This window comes from Spermophilus citellus (assembly GCF_964194105.1).
Source record: "Spermophilus citellus genome assembly, chromosome: 7".
Classification (NCBI taxonomy): Eukaryota; Metazoa; Chordata; class Mammalia; order Rodentia; family Sciuridae; genus Spermophilus; species Spermophilus citellus.
The window spans coordinates 13,585,303-13,609,806 of record NC_138188.1 but is presented as its reverse complement, the minus strand read 5'-3'; positions in this window follow the sequence as shown (position 1 = coordinate 13,609,806).

Below are 24,504 nucleotides of genomic sequence, written 5' to 3'. Positions count from 1 at the left end.
TTTCCAGTAACAGTTTGAATTTTTAGGTTTCACTCTGTTTTCTCCTCTATTGATAGATGTATTTGGAACTCTGAATCCAACACGGTTTGTGCTAGCTTCTTGAAACTTGACGCAATAAAGTAGTTTCACGTTCTATCTCTATGTTTTGTTTCCTCTTGATGTAGCCCTAAGCAGTGACTGGCGAGAAACACTTTCATGGAAAGGGGTTGCCAGGCTTCCCAAAATTACGAATCTCCAGAAATCTCAGCAAATATTTTTTCACCCAAACTGGATGATACTTTCAGGTAATGATCAGTACACTATGGCGACTTGGTTCCCCAAATTTCGTACTTCTATGTTGAAGCGTTCGTTTCCAGTAACAGTTTGAATTTTTAGGTTTCACTCTGTTTTCTCCTATATTGATAGATGTATTTGGAACTCTAAATCCAACACGGTTTGTGCTAGCTTCTGGAAACTTGACACAATAAAGCAGTTTCACGTTCTATCTCTAGGTTTTGTTTCCTCTTGATGTAGCCCTAAGCAGTGACTGGCAAAAAACACTTACATGGAAAGGGGTTGCCAGGCTTCCCAAAATTATGAATCTCCAGAAATCTCAGCAAATATTTTTTCTCCCAAACTGGATGATACTTTCAGGTAATGATCAGTACACTAAGGCGACGTGGTTCCCCCAATTTCGTTCTTCTATGTTGAAGCGTTCGTTTCCAGTAACAGTTTGAATTTTTAGGTTTCACTCTGTTTTCTCCTATATTGATAGATGTATTTGGAACTCTAAATCCAACACGGTTTGTGCTAGCTTCTTGAAACTTGACACAATAAAGCAGTTTCACGTTCTATCTCTATGTTTTGTTTCCTCTTGATGTAGCCCTAAGCAGTGACTGGCAAGAAACACTTTCATGGAAAGGGGTTGCCATGCTTCCCAAAATTACGAATCTCCAGAAATCTCAGCAAATATTTTTTCACCCAAACTGGATGATACTTTCAGGTAATGATCAGTACACTAAGGCGACTTGGTTCCCCAAATGTCGTTCTTCTATGTTGAAGCGTTCGTTTCCAGTAACAGTTTGAATTTTTAGGTTTCACTCTGTTTTCTCCTATATTGATAGATGTATTTGGAACTCTAAATCCAACACGGTTTGTGCTAGCTTCTTGAAACTTGACACAATATAGTAATTTCACGTTCTATCTCTATGTTTTGTTTCCTCTTGATGTAGCCCCAAGCAGTGACTGAGGAGAAACACTTTCATGGAAAGGGGTTGCCAAGCTTCCTAAAATTACAAATCTCCAGAAATCTCAGCAAATATTTTTTCACCCAAACAGGATGATACTTTCAGGTAATGATCAGTACACTAAGGCGACTTGGTTCCCCAAATTTCGTTCTTCTATGTTGAAGCGTTCGTTTCCAGTAACAGTTTGAAATTTAGGTTTCACTCTGTTTTCTCCTATATTGATAGATGTATTTGGAACTCTAAATCCAACACGGTTTGTGCTAGCTTCTTGAAACTTGACACAATAAAGTAGTTTCACGTTGTATCTCTATGTTTTGTTTCCTCTTGATGTAGCCCTAACAGTGACTGGCGAGAAACACTTTCATGGAAAGGGGTTGCCAGGCTTCCCAAATATACGAATCTCCAGAAATCTCAGGAAATATTTTTTCACCCAAACAGGATGATACTTTCAGGTAATGATCAGTACACTAAGGCGACTTGGTTCCCCAAATTTCGTTCTTCTATGTTGAAGCGTTCGTTTCCAGTAACAGTTTGAATTTTTAGGTTTCACTCTGTTTTCTCCTATATTGATAGATGTATTTGGAACTCTGAATCCAACAAGGTTTGTGCTAGGTTCTTGAAACTTGACACAATAAAGTAGTTTCACGTTCTATCTCTATGTTTTGTTTCCTCTTGATGTAGCCCTAAGCAGTGACTGGGGATAAACACTTTCATGGAGAGGGGTGGCTTCCCAAAATTACGAATCTCCAGAAATCTCAGCAAATATTTTTTCACCCAAACTGGATGATACTTTCAGGTAATGATCACTACACTAACGCGACTTGGTTCCCCAAATTTCGTTCTTCTATGTTGAAGCGTTCGTTTCCAGTAACAGTTTGAATTTTTAGGTTTCACTCTGTTTTCTCCTATATTGATAGATGTATTTGGAACTCTGAATACAACACGGTTTGTGCTAGCTTCTTGAAACTTGACACAATAAAGTAGTTTCACGTTCTATCTCTATGTTTTGTTTCCTCTTGATGTAGCCCTAAGCAGTGACTGACGAGAAACACTTTCATGGAAAGGGGTTGCCAGGCTTCCCAAAATTACGAATCTCCAGAAATCTCAGCAAATATTTTTTCACCCAAACTGGATGATACTTTCAGGTAATGATCAGTACACTAAGGCGACTTGGTTCCCCAAATTTCGTTCTTCTATATTGAAGCGTTCGTTTCCAGTAACAGTTTGAATTTTTAGGTTTCACTCTGTTTTCTCCTATATTGATAGATGTATTTGGAACTCTAAATCCAACACGGTTTGTGCTAGCTTCTTGAAACTTGACACAATAAAGTAGTTTCACGTTCTATCTCTATGTTTTGTTTCCTCTTGATGTAGCCCTAACAGTGACTGGCGAGAAACACTTTCATGGAAAGGGGTTGCCAGGCTTCCCAAATATACGAATCTCCAGAAATCTCAGGAAATATTTTTTCACCCAAATAGGATGATACTTTCAGGTAATGATCAGTACACTATGGCGACTTGGTTCCCCAAATTTCGTTTTTCTATATTGAAGCGTTCGTTTCCAGTAACAGTTTGAATTTTTAGGTTTCACTCTGTTTTCTCCTATATTGATAGATGTATTTGGAACTCTAAATCCAACACGGTTTTTGCTAGCTTCATGAAACTTGACACAATAAAGTAGTTTCACGTTCTATCTCTATGTTTTGTTTCCTCTTGATGTAGTCCTAACAGTGACTGGCGAGAAACACTTTCATGGAAAGGGGTTGCCAGGCTTCCCAAATATACGAATCTCCAGAAATCTCAGCAAATATTTTTTCACCCAAACTGGATGATACTTTCAGGTAATGATCAGTACACTATGGCGACTTGGTTCCCCAAATTTCGTTTTTCTATGTTGAAGCGTTCGTTTCCAGTAACAGTTTGAATTTTTAGGTTTCACTCTGTTTTCTCCTATATTGATAGATGTATTTGGAACTCTAAATCCAACACGGTTTGTGCTAGCTTCTTGAAACTTGACACAATAAAGTAGTTTCACGTTCTATCTCTATGTTTTGTTTCCTCTTGATGTAGCCCTAACAGTGACCGGCGAGAAACACTTTCATGGAAAGGGGTTGCCAGGCTTCCCAAATATACGTATCTCCAGAAATCTCAGCAAATATTTTTTCACCCAAACAGGATGATACTTTCAGGTAATGATCACTACACTAACGCGACTTGGTTCCCCAAATTTCGTTCTTCTATGTTGAAGCGTTCATTTCCAGTAACAGTTTGAATTTTTAGGTTTCACTCTGTTTTCTCCTATATTGATAGATGTATTTGGAACTCTAAATCCAACACGGTTTGTGCTAGCTTCTGGAAACTTGACACAATAAAGCAGTTTCACGTTCTATCTCTATGTTTTTTTTTCCTCTTGATGTAGCCCTAAGCAGTGACCGGCGAGAAACACTTTCATGGAAAGGGGTTGCCAGGCTTCCCAAATATACGAATCTCCAGAAATCTCAGGAAATATTTTTTCACCCAAACAGGATGATACTTTCAGGTAATGATCACTACACTAACGCGACTTGGTTCCCCAAATTTCGTTCTTCTATGTTGAAGCGTTCATTTCCAGTAACAGTTTGAATTTTTAGGTTTCACTCTGTTTTCTCCTATATTGATAGATGTATTTGGAACTCTAAATCCAACACGGTTTGTGCTAGCTTCTGGAAACATGACACAATAAAGCAGTTTCACGTTCTATCTCTATGTTTTGTTTCCTCTTGATGTAGCCCCAAGCAGTGACTGAGGAGAAACACTTTCATGAAAAGGGGTTGCCAGGCTTCCCAAAATTACGAATCTCCAGAAATCTCAGCAAATATTTTTTTCACCCAAACTGGATGATACTTTCAGGTAATGATCAGTACACTAAGGCGACTTGGTTCCCCAAATGTCGTTCTTCTATGTTGAAGCGTTCGTTTCCAGTAACAGTTTGAATTTTTAGGTTTCACTCTGTTTTCTCCTATATTGATAGATGTATTTGGAACTCTAAATCCAACACGGTTTGTGCTAGCTTCTTGAAACTTGACACAATAAAGTAATTTCACATTCCATCTCTATGTTTTGTTTCCTCTTGATGTAGCCCCAAGCAGTGACTGAGGAGAAACACTTTCATGGAAAGGGGTGGCTTCCCAAAATTACGAATCTCCAGAAATCGCAGCAAATATTTTTTCACCCAAACTGGATGATACTTTCAGGTAATGATCAGTACACTAAGGCGACTTGGTTCCCCAAATTTCGTTCTTCTATGTTGAAGCGTTCGTTTCCAGTAACAGTTTGAATTTTTAGGTTTCACTCTGTTTTCTCCTATATTGATAGATGTATTTGGAACTCTAAATCCAACACGGTTTGTGCTAGCTTCTTGAAACTTGACACAATAAATTAGTTTCACGTTCTATCTCTATGTTTTGTTTCCTCTTGATGTAGCCCTAAGCAGTGACTGACGAGAAACACTTTCATGGAAAGGGGTTGCCAGGCTTCCCAAAATTACGAATCTCCAGAAATCTCAGCAAATATTTTTTCACCCACACTGGATGATACTTTCAGGTAATGATCAGTACACTAAGGCGACTTGGTTCCCCAAATTTCGTTCTTCTATATTGAAGCGTTCGTTTCCAGTGACAGTTTGAATTTTTAGGTTTCACTCTGTTTTCTCCTATATTGATAGATGTATTTGGAACTCTAAATCCAACACGGTTTGTGCTAGCTTCTTGAAACTTGACACAATAAAGGAGTTTCACGTTCTATCTCTATGTTTTGTTTCCTCTTGATGTAGCCCTAAGCAGTGACTGGCGATAAACACTTTCATGGAAAGGGGTTGCCAGGCTTCCCAAATATACGAATCTCCAGAAATCTTAGGAAATATTTTTTCACCCAAACAGGATGATACTTTCAGGTAATGATCAGTACACTAAGGCGACTTGGTTCCCCAAATTTCGTTCTTCTATGTTGAAGCGTTCGTTTCCAGTAACAGTTTGAATTTTTAGGTTTCACTCTGTTTTCTCCTATATTGATAGATGTATTTGGAACTCTCAATCCAACACGGTTTGTGCTAGCTTCCTGAAACTTGACACAATAAAGGAGTTTCACGTTCTATCTCTATGTTTTGTTTCCTCTTGATGTAGCCCTAAGCAGTGACTGGCGAGAAACACTTTCATGGAAAGGGGTTGCCAGGCTTCCCAAAATTACGAATCTCCAGAAATCTCAGCAAATATTTTTTCACCCAAACTGGATGATACTTTCAGGTAATGATCAGTACACTAAGGCGACGTGGTTCCCCCAATTTCGTTCTTCTATGTTGAAGCGTTCGTTTCCAGTAACAGTTTGAATTTTTAGGTTTCACTCTGTTTTCTCCTATATTGATAGATGTATTTGGAACTCTAAATCCAACACGGTTTGTGCTAGCTTCTTGAAACTTGACACAATAAAGCAGTTTCACGTTCTATCTCTATGTTTTGTTTCCTCTTGATGTAGCCCTAAGCAGTGACTGGCAAGAAACACTTTCATGGAAAGGGGTTGCCATGCTTCCCAAAATTACGAATCTCCAGAAATCTCAGCAAATATTTTTTCACCCAAACTGGATGATACTTTCAGGTAATGATCAGTACACTAAGGCGACTTGGTTCCCCAAATGTCGTTCTTCTATGTTGAAGCGTTCGTTTCCAGTAACAGTTTGAATTTTTAGGTTTCACTCTGTTTTCTCCTATATTGATAGATGTATTTGGAACTCTAAATCCAACACGGTTTGTGCTAGCTTCTTGAAACTTGACACAATAAAGTAGTTTCACGTTCTATCTCTATGTTTTGTTTCCTCTTGATGTAGCCCTAACAGTGACTGGCGAGAAACACTTTCATGGAAAGGGGTTGCCAGGCTTCCCAAATATACGAATCTCCAGAAATCTCAGGAAATATTTTTTCACCCAAATAGGATGATACTTTCAGGTAATGATCAGTACACTATGGCGACTTGGTTCCCCAAATTTCGTTTTTCTATATTGAAGCGTTCGTTTCCAGTAACAGTTTGAATTTTTAGGTTTCACTCTGTTTTCTCCTATATTGATAGATGTATTTGGAACTCTAAATCCAACACGGTTTTTGCTAGCTTCATGAAACTTGACACAATAAAGTAGTTTCACGTTCTATCACTATGTTTTGTTTCCTCTTGATGTAGTCCTAACAGTGACTGGCGAGAAACACTTTCATGGAAAGGGGTTGCCAGGCTTCCCAAATATACGAATCTCCAGAAATCTCAGGAAATATTTTTTCACCCAAACAGGATGATACTTTCAGGTAATGATCACTACACTAACGCGACTTGGTTCCCCAAATTTCGTACTTCTATGTTGAAGCGTTCGTTTCCAGTAACAGTTTGAATTTTTAGGTTTCACTCTGTTTTCTCCTATATTGATAGATGTATTTGGAACTCTAAATCCAACACGGTTTGTGCTAGCTTCTGGAAACTTGACACAATAAAGCAGTTTCACGTTCTATCTCTAGGTTTTGTTTCCTCTTGATGTAGCCCTAAGCAGTGACTGGCAAAAAACACTTACATGGAAAGGGGTTGCCAGGCTTCCCAAAATTACGAATCTCCAGAAATCTCAGCAAATATTTTTTCACCCAAACTGGATGATACTTTCAGGTAATGATCAGTACACTAAGGCGACTTGGTTCCCCAAATGTCGTTCTTCTATGTTGAAGCGTTCGTTTCCAGTAACAGTTTGAATTTTTAGGTTTCACTCTGTTTTCTCCTATATTGATAGATGTATTTGGAACTCTAAATCCAACACGGTTTGTGCTAGCTTCTTGAAACTTGACACAATAAAGTAGTTTCACGTTCTATCTCTATGTTTTGTTTCCTCTTGATGTAGCCCTAACAGTGACCGGCGAGAAACACTTTCATGGAAAGGGGTTGCCAGGCTTCCCAAATATACGAATCTCCAGAAATCTCAGGAAATATTTTTTCACCCAAACAGGATGATACTTTCAGGTAATGATCACTACACTAACGCGACTTGGTTCCCCAAATTTCGTTCTTCTATGTTGAAGCGTTCATTTCCAGTAACAGTTTGAATTTTTAGGTTTCACTCTGTTTTCTCCTATATTGATAGATGTATTTGGAACTCTAAATCCAACACGGTTTGTGCTAGCTTCTGGAAACATGACACAATAAAGCAGTTTCTCGTTCTATCTCTATGCTTTGTTTCCTCTTGATGTAGCCCTAAGCAGTGACTGGCAAAAAACACTTTCATGGAAAGGGGTTGCCAGGCTTCCCAAAATTACGAATCTCCAGAAATCTCAGCAAATATTTTTTTCACCCAAACTGGATGATACTTTCAGGTAATGATCAGTACACTAAGGCGACTTGGTTCCCCAAATGTCGTTCTTCTATGTTGAAGCGTTCGTTTCCAGTAACAGTTTGAATTTTTAGGTTTCACTCTGTTTTCTCCTATATTGATAGATGTATTTGGAACTCTAAATCCAACACGGTTTGTGCTAGCTTCTTGAAACTTGACACAATAAAGTAATTTCACATTCCATCTCTATGTTTTGTTTCCTCTTGATGTAGCCCCAAGCAGTGACTGAGGAGAAACACTTTCATGGAAAGGGGTTGCCAAGCTTCCTAAAATTACAAATCTCCAGAAATATCAGCAAATATTTTTTCACCCAAACTGGATGATACTTTCAGGTAATGATCAGTACACTAAGGCGACTTGGTTCCCCAAATTTCGTTCTTCTATGTTGAAGCGTTCGTTTCCAGTAACAGTTTGAATTTTTAGGTTTCACTCTGTTTTCTCCTATATTGATAGATATATTTGGAACTCTAAATCCAACACGGTTTGTGCTAGCTTCTTGAAACTTGACACAATAAAGTAGTTTCACGTTCTATCTCTATGTTTTGTTTCCTCTAGATGTAGATCTAACAGTGACTGGCGAGAAACACTTTCATGGAAAGGGGTTGCCAGGCTTCCCAAATATACGAATCTCCAGAAATCTCAGGAAATATTTTTTCACCCAAACAGGATGATACTTTCAGGTAATGATCAGTACACTAAGGCGACTTGGTTCCCCAAATTTCGTTCTTCTATGTTGAAGCGTTCGTTTCCAGTAACAGTTTGAATTTTTAGGTTTCACTCTGTTTTCTCCTATATTGATAGATGTATTTGGAACTCTAAATCCAACACGGTTTGTGCTAGCTTCTTGAAACTTGACACAATAAAGTTGTTTCACGTTCTATCTCTACGTTTTGTTTCCTCTTGATGTAGCCCTAAGCAGTGACTGGCGATAAACACTTTCATGGAAAGGGGTGGCTTCCCAAAATTACGAATCTCCAGAAATCTCAGGAAATATTTTTTCACCCAAACTGGATGATACTTTCAGGTAATGATCACTACACTAACGCGACTTGGTTCCCCAAATTTCGTTCTTCTATGTTGAAGCGTTCGTTTCCAGTAACAGTTTGAATTTTTAGGTTTCACTCTGTTTTCTCCTATATTGATAGATGTATTTGGAACTCTAAATCCAACACGGTTTGTGCTAGCTTCTTGAAACTTGACACAATAAAGCAGTTTCACGTTCTATCTCTATGTTTTGTTTCCTCTTGATGTAGCCCTAAGCAGTGACTGGCAAGAAACACTTTCATGGAAAGGGGTTGCCATGCTTCCCAAAATTACGAATCTCCAGAAATCTCAGCAAATATTTTTTCACCCAAACTGGATGATACTTTCAGGTAATGATCAGTACACTAAGGCGACTTGGTTCCCCAAATGTCGTTCTTCTATGTTGAAGCGTTCGTTTCCAGTAACAGTTTGAATTTTTAGGTTTCACTCTGTTTTCTCCTATATTGATAGATGTATTTGGAACTCTAAATCCAACACGGTTTGTGCTAGCTTCTTGAAACTTGACACAATAAAGTAGTTTCACGTTCTATCTCTATGTTTTGTTTCCTCTTGATGTAGCCCTAAGCATTGACTGGCGAGAAACACTTTCATGGAAAGGGGTGGCTTCCCAAAATTACGAATCTCCAGAAATCTCAGCAAATATTTTTTCACCCAAACTGGATGATACTTTCAGGTAATGATCACTACACTAACGCGACTTGGTTCCCCAAATTTCGTTCTTCTATGTTGAAGCGTTCGTTTCCAGTAACAGTTTGAATTTTTAGGTTTCACTCTGTTTTCTCCTATATTGATAGATGTATTTGGAACTCTAAATCCAACACGGTTTGTGCTAGCTTCTTGAAACTTGACACAATAAAGTAGTTTCACGTTCTATCTCTATGTTTTGTTTCCTCTTGATGTAGCCCTAACAGTGACTGGCGAGAAACACTTTCATGGAAAGGGGTTGCCAGGCTTCCCAAATATACGAATCTCCAGAAATCTCAGGAAATATTTTTTCACCCAAATAGGATGATACTTTCAGGTAATGATCAGTACACTATGGCGACTTGGTTCCCCAAATTTCGTTTTTCTATATTGAAGCGTTCGTTTCCAGTAACAGTTTGAATTTTTAGGTTTCACTCTGTTTTCTCCTATATTGATAGATGTATTTGGAACTCTAAATCCAACACGGTTTTTGCTAGCTTCATGAAACTTGACACAATAAAGTAGTTTCACGTTCTATCTCTATGTTTTGATTCCTCTTGATGTAGTCCTAACAGTGACTGGCGAGAAACACTTTCATGGAAATGGGTTGCCAGGCTTCCCAAATATACGAATCTCCAGAAATCTCAGCAAATATTTTTTCACCCAAACTGGATGATACTTTCAGGTAATGATCAGTACACTATGGCGACTTGGTTCCCCAAATTTCGTTTTTCTATGTTGAAGCGTTCGTTTCCAGTAACAGTTTGAATTTTTAGGTTTCACTCTGTTTTCTCCTATATTGATAGATGTATTTGGAACTCTAAATCCAACACGGTTTGTGCTAGCTTCTTGAAACTTGACACAATAAAGTAGTTTCACGTTCTATCTCTATGTTTTGTTTCCTCTTGATGTAGCCCTAACAGTGACCGGCGAGAAACACTTTCATGGAAAGGGGTTGCCAGGCTTCCCAAATATACGTATCTCCAGAAATCTCAGCAAATATTTTTTCACCCAAACAGGATGATACTTTCAGGTAATGATCACTACACTAACGCGACTTGGTTCCCCAAATTTCGTTCTTCTATGTTGAAGCGTTCATTTCCAGTAACAGTTTGAATTTTTAGGTTTCACTCTGTTTTCTCCTATATTGATAGATGTATTTGGAACTCTAAATCCAACACGGTTTGTGCTAGCTTCTGGAAACTTGACACAATAAAGCAGTTTCACGTTCTATCTCTATGTTTTGTTTCCTCTTGATGTAGCCCTAAGCAGTGACCGGCGAGAAACACTTTCATGGAAAGGGGTTGCCAGGCTTCCCAAATATACGAATCTCCAGAAATCTCAGGAAATATTTTTTCACCCAAACAGGATGATACTTTCAGGTAATGATCACTACACTAACGCGCCTTGGTTCCCCAAATTTCGTTCTTCTATGTTGAAGCGTTCATTTCCAGTAACAGTTTGAATTTTTAGGTTTCACTCTGTTTTCTCCTATATTGATAGATGTATTTGGAACTCTAAATCCAACACGGTTTGTGCTAGCTTCTGGAAACATGACACAATAAAGCAGTTTCACGTTCTATCTCTATGTTTTGTTTCCTCTTGATGTAGCCCCAAGCAGTGACTGAGGAGAAACACTTTCATGGAAAGGGGTTGCCAGGCTTCCCAAAATTACGAATCTCCAGAAATCTCAGCAAATATTTTTTTCACCCAAACTGGATGATACTTTCAGGTAATGATCAGTACACTAAGGCGACTTGGTTCCCCAAATGTCGTTCTTCTATGTTGAAGCTTTCGTTTCCAGTAACAGTTTGAATTTTTAGGTTTCACTCTGTTTTCTCCTATATTGATAGATGTATTTGGAACTCTAAATCCAACACGGTTTGTGCTAGCTTCTTGAAACTTGACACAATAAAGTAATTTCACATTCCATCTCTATGTTTTGTTTCCTCTTGATGTAGCCCCAAGCAGTGACTGAGGAGAAACACTTTCATGGAAAGGGGTGGCTTCCCAAAATTACGAATCTCCAGAAATCGCAGCAAATATTTTTTCACCCAAACTGGATGATACTTTCAGGTAATGATCAGTACACTAAGGCGACTTGGTTCCCCAAATTTCGTTCTTCTATGTTGAAGCGTTCGTTTCCAGTAACAGTTTGAATTTTTAGGTTTCACTCTGTTTTCTCCTATATTGATAGATGTATTTGGAACTCTAAACCCAACACGGTTTGTGCTAGCTTCTTGAAACTTGACACAATAAAGTAGTTTCACGTTCTATCTCTATGTTTTGTTTCCTCTTGATGTAGCCCTAAGCAGTGACTGACGAGAAACACTTTCATGGAAAGGGGTTGCCAGGCTTCCCAAAATTACGAATCTCCAGAAATCTCAGCAAATATTTTTTCACCCACACTGGATGATACTTTCAGGTAATGATCAGTACACTAAGGCGACTTGGTTCCCCAAATTTCGTTCTTCTATATTGAAGCGTTCGTTTCCAGTGACAGTTTGAATTTTTAGGTTTCACTCTGTTTTCTCCTATATTGATAGATGTATTTGGAACTCTAAATCCAACACGGTTTGTGCTAGCTTCTTGAAACTTGACACAATAAAGGAGTTTCACGTTCTATCTCTATGTTTTGTTTCCTCTTGATGTAGCCCTAAGCAGTGACTGGCGATAAACACTTTCATGGAAAGGGGTTGCCAGGCTTCCCAAATATACGAATCTCCAGAAATCTTAGGAAATATTTTTTCACCCAAACAGGATGATACTTTCAGGTAATGATCAGTACACTAAGGCGACTTGGTTCCCCAAATTTCGTTCTTCTATGTTGAAGCGTTCGTTTCCAGTAACAGTTTGAATTTTTAGGTTTCACTCTGTTTTCTCCTATATTGATAGATGTATTTGGAACTCTCAATCCAACACGGTTTGTGCTAGCTTCCTGAAACTTGACACAATAAAGGAGTTTCACGTTCTATCTCTATGTTTTGTTTCCTCTTGATGTAGCCCTAAGCAGTGACTGGCGAGAAACACTTTCATGGAAAGGGGTTGCCAGGCTTCCCAAAATTACGAATCTCCAGAAATCTCAGCAAATATTTTTTCACCCAAACTGGATGATACTTTCAGGTAATGATCAGTACACTAAGGCGACGTGGTTCCCCCAATTTCGTTCTTCTATGTTGAAGCGTTCGTTTCCAGTAACAGTTTGAATTTTTAGGTTTCACTCTGTTTTCTCCTATATTGATAGATGTATTTGGAACTCTAAATCCTACACGGTTTGTGCTAGCTTCTTGAAACTTGACACAATAAAGCAGTTTCACGTTCTATCTCTATGTTTTGTTTCCTCTTGATGTAGCCCTAAGCAGTGACTGGCAAGAAACACTTTCATGGAAAGGGGTTGCCATGCTTCCCAAAATTACGAATCTCCAGAAATCTCAGCAAATATTTTTTCACCCAAACTGGATGATACTTTCAGGTAATGATCAGTACACTAAGGCGACTTGGTTCCCCAAATGTCGTTCTTCTATGTTGAAGCGTTCGTTTCCAGTAACAGTTTGAATTTTTAGGTTTCACTCTGTTTTCTCCTATATTGATAGATGTATTTGGAACTCTAAATCCAACACGGTTTGTGCTAGCTTCTTGAAACTTGACACAATAAAGTAGTTTCACGTTCTATCTCTATGTTTTGTTTCCTCTTGATGTAGCCCTAAGCAGTGACTGGCAAGAAACACTTTCATGGAAAGGGGTTGCCATGCTTCCCAAAATTACGTATCTCCAGAAATCTCAGCAAATATTTTTTCACCCAAACTGGATGATACTTTCAGGTAATGATCACTACACTAACGCGACTTGGTTCCCCAAATTTCGTTCTTCTATGTTGAAGCGTTCGTTTCCAGTAACAGTTTGAATTTTTAGGTTTCACTCTGTTTTCTCCTATATTGATAGATGTATTTGGAACTCTGAATACAACACGGTTTGTGCTAGCTTCTTGAAACTTGACACAATAAAGTAGTTTCACGTTCTATCTCTATGTTTTGTTTCCTCTTGATGTAGCCCTAAGCAGTGACTGACGAGAAACACTTTCATGGAAAGGGGTTGCCAGGCTTCCCAAAATTACGAATCTCCAGAAATCTCAGCAAATATTTTTTCACCCAAACTGGATGATACTTTCAGGTAATGATCAGTACACTAAGGCGACTTGGTTCCCCAAATTTCGTTCTTCTATATTGAAGCGTTCGTTTCCAGTAACAGTTTGAATTTTTAGGTTTCACTCTGTTTTCTCCTATATTGATAGATGTATTTGGAACTCTAAATCCAACACGGTTTGTGCTAGCTTCTTGAAACTTGACACAATAAAGTAGTTTCACGTTCTATCTCTATGTTTTGTTTCCTCTTGATGTAGCCCTAACAGTGACTGGCGAGAAACACTTTCATGGAAAGGGGTTGCCAGGCTTCCCAAATATACGAATCTCCAGAAATCTCAGGAAATATTTTTTCACCCAAATAGGATGATACTTTCAGGTAATGATCAGTACACTATGGCGACTTGGTTCCCCAAATTTCGTTTTTCTATATTGAAGCGTTCGTTTCCAGTAACAGTTTGAATTTTTAGGTTTCACTCTGTTTTCTCCTATATTGATAGATGTATTTGGAACTCTAAATCCAACACGGTTTTTGCTAGCTTCATGAAACTTGACACAATAAAGTAGTTTCACGTTCTATCACTATGTTTTGTTTCCTCTTGATGTAGTCCTAACAGTGACTGGCGAGAAACACTTTCATGGAAAGGGGTTGCCAGGCTTCCCAAATATACGAATCTCCAGAAATCTCAGCAAATATTTTTTCACCCAAACTGGATGATACTTTCAGGTAATGATCAGTACACTATGGCGACTTGGTTCCCCAAATTTCGTTTTTCTATGTTGAAGCGTTCGTTTCCAGTAACAGTTTGAATTTTTAGGTTTCACTCTGTTTTCTCCTATATTGATAGATGTATTTGGAACTCTAAATCCAACACGGTTTGTGCTAGCTTCTTGAAACTTGACACAATAAAGTAGTTTCACGTTCTATCTCTATGTTTTGTTTCCTCTTGATGTAGCCCTAACAGTGACCGGCGAGAAACACTTTCATGGAAAGGGGTTGCCAGGCTTCCCAAATATACGAATCTCCAGAAATCTCAGGAAATATTTTTTCACCCAAACAGGATGATACTTTCAGGTAATGATCACTACACTAACGCGACTTGGTTCCCCAAATTTCGTACTTCTATGTTGAAGCGTTCGTTTCCAGTAACAGTTTGAATTTTTAGGTTTCACTCTGTTTTCTCCTATATTGATAGATGTATTTGGAACTCTAAATCCAACACGGTTTGTGCTAGCTTCTGGAAACTTGACACAATAAAGCAGTTTCACGTTCTATCTCTAGGTTTTGTTTCCTCTTGATGTAGCCCTAAGCAGTGACTGGCAAAAAACACTTACATGGAAAGGGGTTGCCAGGCTTCCCAAAATTACGAATCTCCAGAAATCTCAGCAAATATTTTTTCACCCAAACTGGATGATACTTTCAGGTAATGATCAGTACACTAAGGCGACTTGGTTCCCCAAATGTCGTTCTTCTATGTTGAAGCGTTCGTTTCCAGTAACAGTTTGAATTTTTAGGTTTCACTCTGTTTTCTCCTATATTGATAGATGTATTTGGAACTCTAAATCCAACACGGTTTGTGCTAGCTTCTTGAAACTTGACACAATAAAGTAGTTTCACGTTCTATCTCTATGTTTTGTTTCCTCTTGATGTAGCCCTAACAGTGACCGGCGAGAAACACTTTCATGGAAAGGGGTTGCCAGGCTTCCCAAATATACGAATCTCCAGAAATCTCAGGAAATATTTTTTCACCCAAACAGGATGATACTTTCAGGTAATGATCACTACACTAACGCGACTTGGTTCCCCAAATTTCGTTCTTCTATGTTGAAGCGTTCATTTCCAGTAACAGTTTGAATTTTTAGGTTTCACTCTGTTTTCTCCTATATTGATAGATGTATTTGGAACTCTAAATCCAACACGGTTTGTGCTAGCTTCTGGAAACATGACACAATAAAGCAGTTTCTCGTTCTATCTCTATGCTTTGTTTCCTCTTGATGTAGCCCTAAGCAGTGACTGGCAAAAAACACTTTCATGGAAAGGGGTTGCCAGGCTTCCCAAAATTACGAATCTCCAGAAATCTCAGCAAATATTTTTTTCACCCAAACTGGATGATACTTTCAGGTAATGATCAGTACACTAAGGCGACTTGGTTCCCCAAATGTCGTTCTTCTATGTTGAAGCGTTCGTTTCCAGTAACAGTTTGAATTTTTAGGTTTCACTCTGTTTTCTCCTATATTGATAGATGTATTTGGAACTCTAAATCCAACACGGTTTGTGCTAGCTTCTTGAAACTTGACACAATAAAGTAATTTCACATTCCATCTCTATGTTTTGTTTCCTCTTGATGTAGCCCCAAGCAGTGACTGAGGAGAAACACTTTCATGGAAAGGGGTTGCCAAGCTTCCTAAAATTACAAATCTCCAGAAATATCAGCAAATATTTTTTCACCCAAACTGGATGATACTTTCAGGTAATGATCAGTACACTAAGGCGACTTGGTTCCCCAAATTTCGTTCTTCTATGTTGAAGCGTTCGTTTCCAGTAACAGTTTGAATTTTTAGGTTTCACTCTGTTTTCTCCTATATTGATAGATATATTTGGAACTCTAAATCCAACACGGTTTGTGCTAGCTTCTTGAAACTTGACACAATAAAGTAGTTTCACGTTCTATCTCTATGTTTTGTTTCCTCTTGATGTAGATCTAACAGTGACTGGCGAGAAACACTTTCATGGAAAGGGGTTGCCAGGCTTCCCAAATATACGAATCTCCAGAAATCTCAGGAAATATTTTTTCACCCAAACAGGATGATACTTTCAGGTAATGATCAGTACACTAAGGCGACTTGGTTCCCCAAATTTCGTTCTTCTATGTTGAAGCGTTCGTTTCCAGTAACAGTTTGAATTTTTAGGTTTCACTCTGTTTTCTCCTATATTGATAGATGTATTTGGAACTCTAAATCCAACACGGTTTGTGCTAGCTTCTTGAAACTTGACACAATAAAGTTGTTTCACGTTCTATCTCTACGTTTTCTTTCCTCTTGATGTAGCCCTAAGCAGTGACTGGCGATAAACACTTTCATGGAAAGGGGTGGCTTCCCAAAATTACGAATCTCCAGAAATCTCAGGAAATATTTTTTCACCCAAACTGGATGATACTTTCAGGTAATGATCACTACACTAACGCGACTTGGTTCCCCAAATTTCGTTCTTCTATGTTGAAGCGTTCGTTTCCAGTAACAGTTTGAATTTTTAGGTTTCACTCTGTTTTCTCCTATATTGATAGATGTATTTGGAACTCTAAATCCAACACGGTTTGTGCTAGCTTCTTGAAACTTGACACAATAAAGCAGTTTCACGTTCTATCTCTATGTTTTGTTTCCTCTTGATGTAGCCCTAAGCAGTGACTGGCAAGAAACACTTTCATGGAAAGGGGTTGCCATGCTTCCCAAAATTACGAATCTCCAGAAATCTCAGCAAATATTTTTTCACCCAAACTGGATGATACTTTCAGGTAATGATCAGTACACTAAGGCGACTTGGTTCCCCAAATGTCGTTCTTCTATGTTGAAGCGTTCGTTTCCAGTAACAGTTTGAATTTTTAGGTTTCACTCTGTTTTCTCCTATATTGATAGATGTATTTGGAACTCTAAATCCAACACGGTTTGTGCTAGCTTCTTGAAACTTGACACAATAAAGTAGTTTCACGTTCTATCTCTATGTTTTGTTTCCTCTTGATGTAGCCCTAAGCATTGACTGGCGAGAAACACTTTCATGGAAAGGGGTGGCTTCCCAAAATTACGAATCTCCAGAAATCTCAGGAAATATTTTTTCACCCAAATAGGATGATACTTTCAGGTAATGATCAGTACAATATGGCGACTTGGTTCCCCAAATTTCGTTTTTCTATATTGAAGCGTTCGTTTCCAGTAACAGTTTGAATTTTTAGGTTTCACTCTGTTTTCTCCTATATTGATAGATGTATTTGGAACTCTAAATCCAACACGGTTTTTGCTAGCTTCATGAAACTTGACACAATAAAGTAGTTTCACGTTCTATCTCTATGTTTTGTTTCCTCTTGATGTAGTCCTAACAGTGACTGGCGAGAAACACTTTCATGGAAAGGGGTTGCCAGGCTTCCCAAATATACGAATCTCCAGAAATCTCAGCAAATATTTTTTCACCCAAACTGGATGATACTTTCAGGTAATGATCAGTACACTATGGCGACTTGGTCCCCCAAATTTCGTTTTTCTATGTTGAAGCGTTCGTTTCCAGTAACAGTTTGAATTTTTAGGTTTCACTCTGTTTTCTCCTATATTGATAGATGTATTTGGAACTCTAAATCCAACACGGTTTGTGCTAGCTTCTTGAAACTTGACACAATAAAGTAGTTTCACGTTCTATCTCTATGTTTTGTTTCCTCTTGATGTAGCCCTAACAGTGACCGGCGAGAAACACTTTCATGGAAAGGGGTTGCCAGGCTTCCCAAATATACGTATCTCCAGAAATCTCAGCAAATATTTTTTCACCCAAACAGGATGATACTTTCAGGTAATGATCACTACACTAACGCGACTTGGTTCCCCAAATTTCGTTCTTCTATGTTGAAGCGTTCATTTCCAGTAACAGTTTGAATTTTTAGGTTTCACTCTGTTTTCTCCTATATTGATAGATGTATTTGGAACTCTAAATCCAACACGGTTTGTGCTAGCTTCTTGAAACTTGACACAATAAAGTAGTTTCACGTTCTATCTCTATGTTTTGTTTCCTATTGATGTAGCCCTAACAGTGACCGGCGAGAAACACTTTCATGGAAAGGGGTTGCCAGGCTTCCCAAATATACGAATCTCCAGAAATCTCAGGAAATATTTTTTCACCCAAACAGGATGATACTTTCAGGTAATGATCACTACACTAACGCGACTTGGTTCCCCAAATTTCGTTCTTCTATGTTGAAGCGTTCATTTCCAGTAACAGTTTGAATTTTTAGGTTTCACTCTGTTTTCTCCTATATTGATAGATGTATTTGGAACTCTAAATCCAACACGGTTTGTGCTAGCTTCTGGAAACATGACACAATAAAGCAGTTTCACGTTCTATCTCTATGTTTTGTTTCCTCTTGATGTAGCCCTAAGCAGTGACTGGCAAAAAACACTTTCATGGAAAGGGGTTGCCAGGCTTCCCAAAATTACGAATCTCCAGAAATCTCAGCAAATATTTTTTTCACCCAAACTGGATGATACTTTCAGGTAATGATCAGTACACTAAGGCGACTTGGTTCCCCAAATGTCGTTCTTCTATGTTGAAGCGTTCGTTTCCAGTAACAGTTTGAATTTTTAGGTTTCACTCTGTTTTCTCCTATATTGATAGATGTATTTGGAACTCTAAATCCAACACGGTTTGTGCTAGCTTCTTGAAACTTGACACAATAAAGTAGTTTCACGTTCTATCTCTATGTTTTGTTTCCTCTTGATGTAGCCCTAAGCATTGACTGGCGAGAAACACTTTCATGGAAAGGGGTGGCTTCCCAAAATTACGAATCTCCAGAAATCGCAGCAAATATTTTTTCACCCAAACTGGATGATACTTTCAGGTAATGATCAGTACACTAAGGCGACTTGGTTCCCCAAATTTCGTTCTTCTATGTTGAAGCGTTCGTTTCCAGTAACAGTTTGAATTTTTAGGTTTCACTCTGTTTTCTCCTATATTGATAGATGTATTTGGAACTCTAAATCCAACACGGTTTGTGCTAGCTTCTTGAAACTTGACACAATAAAGTAGTTTCACGTTCTATCTCTATGTTTTGTTTCCTCTTGATGTAGCCCTAAGCATTGACTGGCGAGAAACACTTTCATGGAAAGGGGTGGCTTCCCAAAATTACGAATCTCCAGAAATCTCAGCAAATATTTTTTCACCCAAACTGGATGATACTTTCAGGTAATGATCACTACACTAACGCGACTTGGTTCCCCAAATTTCGTTCTTCTATGTTGAAGCGTTCGTTTCCAGTAACAGTTTGAATTTTTAGGTTTCACTCTGTTTTCTCCTATATTGATAGATGTATTTGGAACTCTGAATACAACACGGTTTGTGCTAGCTTCTTGAAACTTGACACAATAAAGTAGTTTCACGTTCTATCTCTATGTTTTGTTTCCTCTTGATGTAGCCCTAAGCAGTGACTGACGAGAAACACTTTCATGGAAAGGGGTTGCCAGGCTTCCCAAAATTACGAATCTCCAGAAATCTCAGCAAATATTTTTTAACCCAAACTGGATGATACTTTCAGGTAATGATCAGTACACTAAGGCGACTTGGTTCCCCAAATTTCGTTCTTCTATATTGAAGCGTTCGTTTCCAGTAACAGTTTGAATGTTTAGGTTTCACTCTGTTTTCTCCTATATTGATAGATGTATTTGGAACTCTAAATCCAACACGGTTTGTGCTAGCTTCTTGAAACTTGACACAATAAAGTAGTTTCACGTTCTATCTCTATGTTTTGTTTCCTCTTGATGTAGCCCTAACAGTGACTGGCGAGAAACACTTTCATGGAAAGGGGTTGCCAGGCTTCCCAAATATACGAATCTCCAGAAATCTCAGGAAATATTTTTTCACCCAAACAGGATGATACTTTCAGGTAATGATCAGTACACTATGGCGACTTGGTTCCCCAAATTTCGTTTTTCTATATTGAAGCGTTCGTTTCCAGTAACAGTTTGAATTTTTAGGTTTCACTCTGTTTTCTCCTATATTGATAGATGTATTTGGAACTCTAAATCCAACACGGTTTTTGCTAGCTTCATGAAACTTGACACAATAAAGTAGTTTCACGTTCTATCTCTATGTTTTGTTTCCTCTTGATGTAGCCCTAACAGTGACTGGCGAGAAACACTTTCATGGAAAGGGGTTGCCAGGCTTCCCAAATATACGAATCTCCAGAAATCTCAGCAAATATTTTTTCACCCAAACTGGATGATACTTTCAGGTAATGATCAGTACACTATGGCGACTTGGTTCCCCAAATTTCGTTTTTCTATGTTGAAGCGTTCGTTTCCAGTAACAGTTTGAATTTTTAGGTTTCACTCTGTTTTCTCCTATATTGATAGATGTATTTGGAACTCTAAATCCAACACGGTTTGTGCTAGCTTCTTGAAACTTGACACAATAAAGTAGTTTCACGTTCTATCTCTATGTTTTGTTTCCTCTTGATGTAGCCCTAACAGTGACCGGCGAGAAACACTTTCATGTAAAGGGGTTGCCAGGCTTCCCAAAATTACGAATCTCCAGAAATCTCAGCAAATATTTTTTCACCCAAACAGGATGATACTTTCAGGTAATGATCAGTACACTAAGGCGACTTGGTTCCCCAAATTTCGTTCTTCTATGTTGAAGCGTTCGTTTCCAGTAACAGTTTGAATTTTTAGGTTTCACTCTGTTTTCTCCTATATTGATAGATGTATTTGGAACTCTAAATCCAACACGGTTTGTGCTAGCTTCTTGAAACTTGACACAATAAAGTAGTTTCACGTTCTATCTCTATGTTTTGTTTCCTCTTGATGTAGCCCTAACAGTGACCGGCGAGAAACACTTTCATGTAAAGGGGTTGCCAGGCTTCCCAAAATTACGAATCTCCAGAAATCTCAGCAAATATTTTTTCACCCAAACTGGATGATACTTTCAGGTAATGATCAGTACACTAAGGCGACTTGGTTCCCCAAATTTCGTTTTTCTATATTGAAGCGTTCGTTTCCAGTAACAGTTTGAATTTTTAGGTTTCACTCTGTTTTCTCCTATATTGATAGAGGTATTTGGAACTCTAAATCCAACACGGTTTGTGCTAGCTTCTTGAAACTTGACACAATAAAGTAGTTTCATGTTCTATCTCTATGTTTTGTTTCCTCTTGAGGTAGCCCTAACAGTGACTGGCGAGAAACACTTTCATGGAAAGGGGTTGCCAGGCTTCCCAAATATACGAATCTCCAGAAATCTCAGGAAATATTTTTTCACCCAAACAGGATGATACTTTCAGGTAATGATCAGTACACTATGGCGACTTGGTTCCCCAAATTTCGTTTTTCTATGTTGAAGCGTTCGTTTCCAGTAACAGTTTGAATTTTTAGGTTTCACTCTGTTTTCTCCTATATTGATAGATGTATTTGGAACTCTAAATCCAACACGGTTTGTGCTAGCTTCTTGAAACTTGACACAATAAAGTAGTTTCACGTTCTATCTCTATGTTTTGTTTCCTCTTGATGTAGCCCTAAGCAGTGACTGGCGAGAAACACTTTCATGGAAAGGGGTTGCCAGGCTTCCCAAAATTACGAATCTCCAGAAATCTCAGCAAATATTTTTTCACCCAAACAGGATGATACTTTCAGGTAATGATCAGTACACTAAGGCGACTTGGTTCCCCAAATTTCGTTCTTCTATGTTGAAGCGTTCGTTTCCAGTAACAGTTTGAATTTTTAGGTTTCACTCTGTTTTCTCCTATATTGATAGATGTATTTGGAACTCTAAATCCAACACGGTTTGTGCTAGCTTCTTGAAACTTGACACAATAAAGTAGTTTCACGTTCTATCTCTATGTTTTGTTTCCTCATGATGTAGCCCTAAGCATTGACTGGCGAGAAACACTTTCATGGAAAGGGGTGGCTTCCCAAAATTACGAATCTCCAGAAATCGCAGCAAATATTTTTTCACCCAAACTGGATGATACTTTCAGGTAATGATCAGTACACTAAGGCGACTTGGTTCCCCAAATTTCGTTCTTCTATGTTGAAGCGATCGTTTCCAGTAACAGTTTGAATTTTTAGGTTTCACTCTGTTTTCTCCTATATTGATAGAGGTATTTGGAACTCTGAATCCAACACGGTTTGTGCTAGCTTCTTGAAACTTGACACAATAAAGTAGGTTCACGTTCTATCTCTATGTTTTGTTTCCTCTTGATGTAGCCCTAAGCATTGACTGGCGAGAAACACTTTCATGGAAAGGGGTGGCTTCCCAAAATTACGAATCTCCAGAAATCTCAGCAAATATTTTTTCACCCAAACTGGATGATACTTTCAGGTAATGATCACTACACTAACGCGACTTGGTTCCCCAAATTTCGTTCTTCTATGTTGAAGCGTTCGTTTCCAGTAACAGTTTGAATTTTTAGGTTTCACTCTGTTTTCTCCTATATTGATAGATGTATTTGGAACTCTGAATACAACACGGTTTGTGCTAGCTTCTTGAAACTTGACACAATAAAGTAGTTTCACGTTCTATCTCTATGTTTTGTTTCCTCTTGATGTAGCCCTATCAGTGACCGGCGAGAAACACTTTCATGTAAAGGGGTTGCCAGGCTTCCCAAAATTACGAATCTCCAGAAATCTCAGCAAATATTTTTTCACCCAAACAGGATGATACTTTCAGGTAATGATCAGTACACTAAGGCGACTTGCTTCCCCAAATTTCGTTCTTCTATGTTGAAGCGTTCGTTTCCAGTAACAGTTTGAATTTTTAGGTTTCACTCTGTTTTCTCCTATATTGATAGATGTATTTGGAACTCTAAATCCAACACGGTTTGTGCTAGCTTCTTGAAACTTGACACAATAAAGTAGTTTCACGTTCTATCTCTATGTTTTGTTTCCTCATGATGTAGCCCTAAGCATTGACTGGCGAGAAACACTTTCATGGAAAGGGGTGGCTTCCCAAAATTACGAATCTCCAGAAATCGCAGCAAATATTTTTTCACCCAAACTGGATGATACTTTCAGGTAATGATCAGTACACTAAGGCGACTTGGTTCCCCAAATTTCGTTCTTCTATGTTGAAGCGATCGTTTCCAGTAACAGTTTGAATTTTTAGGTTTCACTCTGTTTTCTCCTATATTGATAGAGGTATTTGGAACTCTGAATCCAACACGGTTTGTGCTAGCTTCTTGAAACTTGACACAATAAAGTAGGTTCACGTTCTATCTCTATGTTTTGTTTCCTCTTGATGTAGCCCTAAGCATTGACTGGCGAGAAACACTTTCATGGAAAGGGGTGGCTTCCCAAAATTACGAATCTCCAGAAATCTCAGCAAATATTTTTTCACCCAAACTGGATGATACTTTCAGGTAATGATCACTACACTAACGCGACTTGGTTCCCCAAATTTCGTTCTTCTATGTTGAAGCGTTCGTTTCCAGTAACAGTTTGAATTTTTAGGTTTCACTCTGTTTTCTCCTATATTGATAGATGTATTTGGAACTCTGAATACAACACGGTTTGTGCTAGCTTCTTGAAACTTGACACAATAAAGTAGTTTCACGTTCTATCTCTATGTTTTGTTTCCTCTTGATGTAGCCCTAACAGTGACCGGCGAGAAACACTTTCATGTAAAGGGGTTGCCAGGCTTCCCAAAATTACGAATCTCCAGAAATCTCAGCAAATATTTTTTCACCCAAACAGGATGATACTTTCAGGTAATGATCAGTACACTAAGGCGACTTGCTTCCCCAAATTTCGTTCTTCTATGTTGAAGCGTTCGTTTCCAGTAACAGTTTGAATTTTTAGGTTTCACTCTGTTTTCTCCTATATTGATAGATGTATTTGGAACTCTAAATCCAACACGGTTTGTGCTAGCTTCTTGAAACTTGACACAATAAAGTAGTTTCACGTTCTATCTCTATGTTTTGTTTCCTCATGATGTAGCCCTAAGCATTGACTGGCGAGAAACACTTTCATGGAAAGGGGTGGCTTCCCAAAATTACGAATCTCCAGAAATCGCAGCAAATATTTTTTCACCCAAACTGGATGATACTTTCAGGTAATGATCAGTACACTAAGGCGACTTGGTTCCCCAAATGTCGTTTTTCTATATTGAAGCGTTCGTTTCCAGTAACAGTTTGAATTTTTAGGTTTCACTCTGTTTTCTCCTATATTGATAGAGGTATTTGGAACTCTAAATCCAACACGGTTTGTGCTAGCTTCTTGAAACTTGACACAATAAAGTAGTTTCATGTTCTATCTCTATGTTTTGTTTCCTCTTGAGGTAGC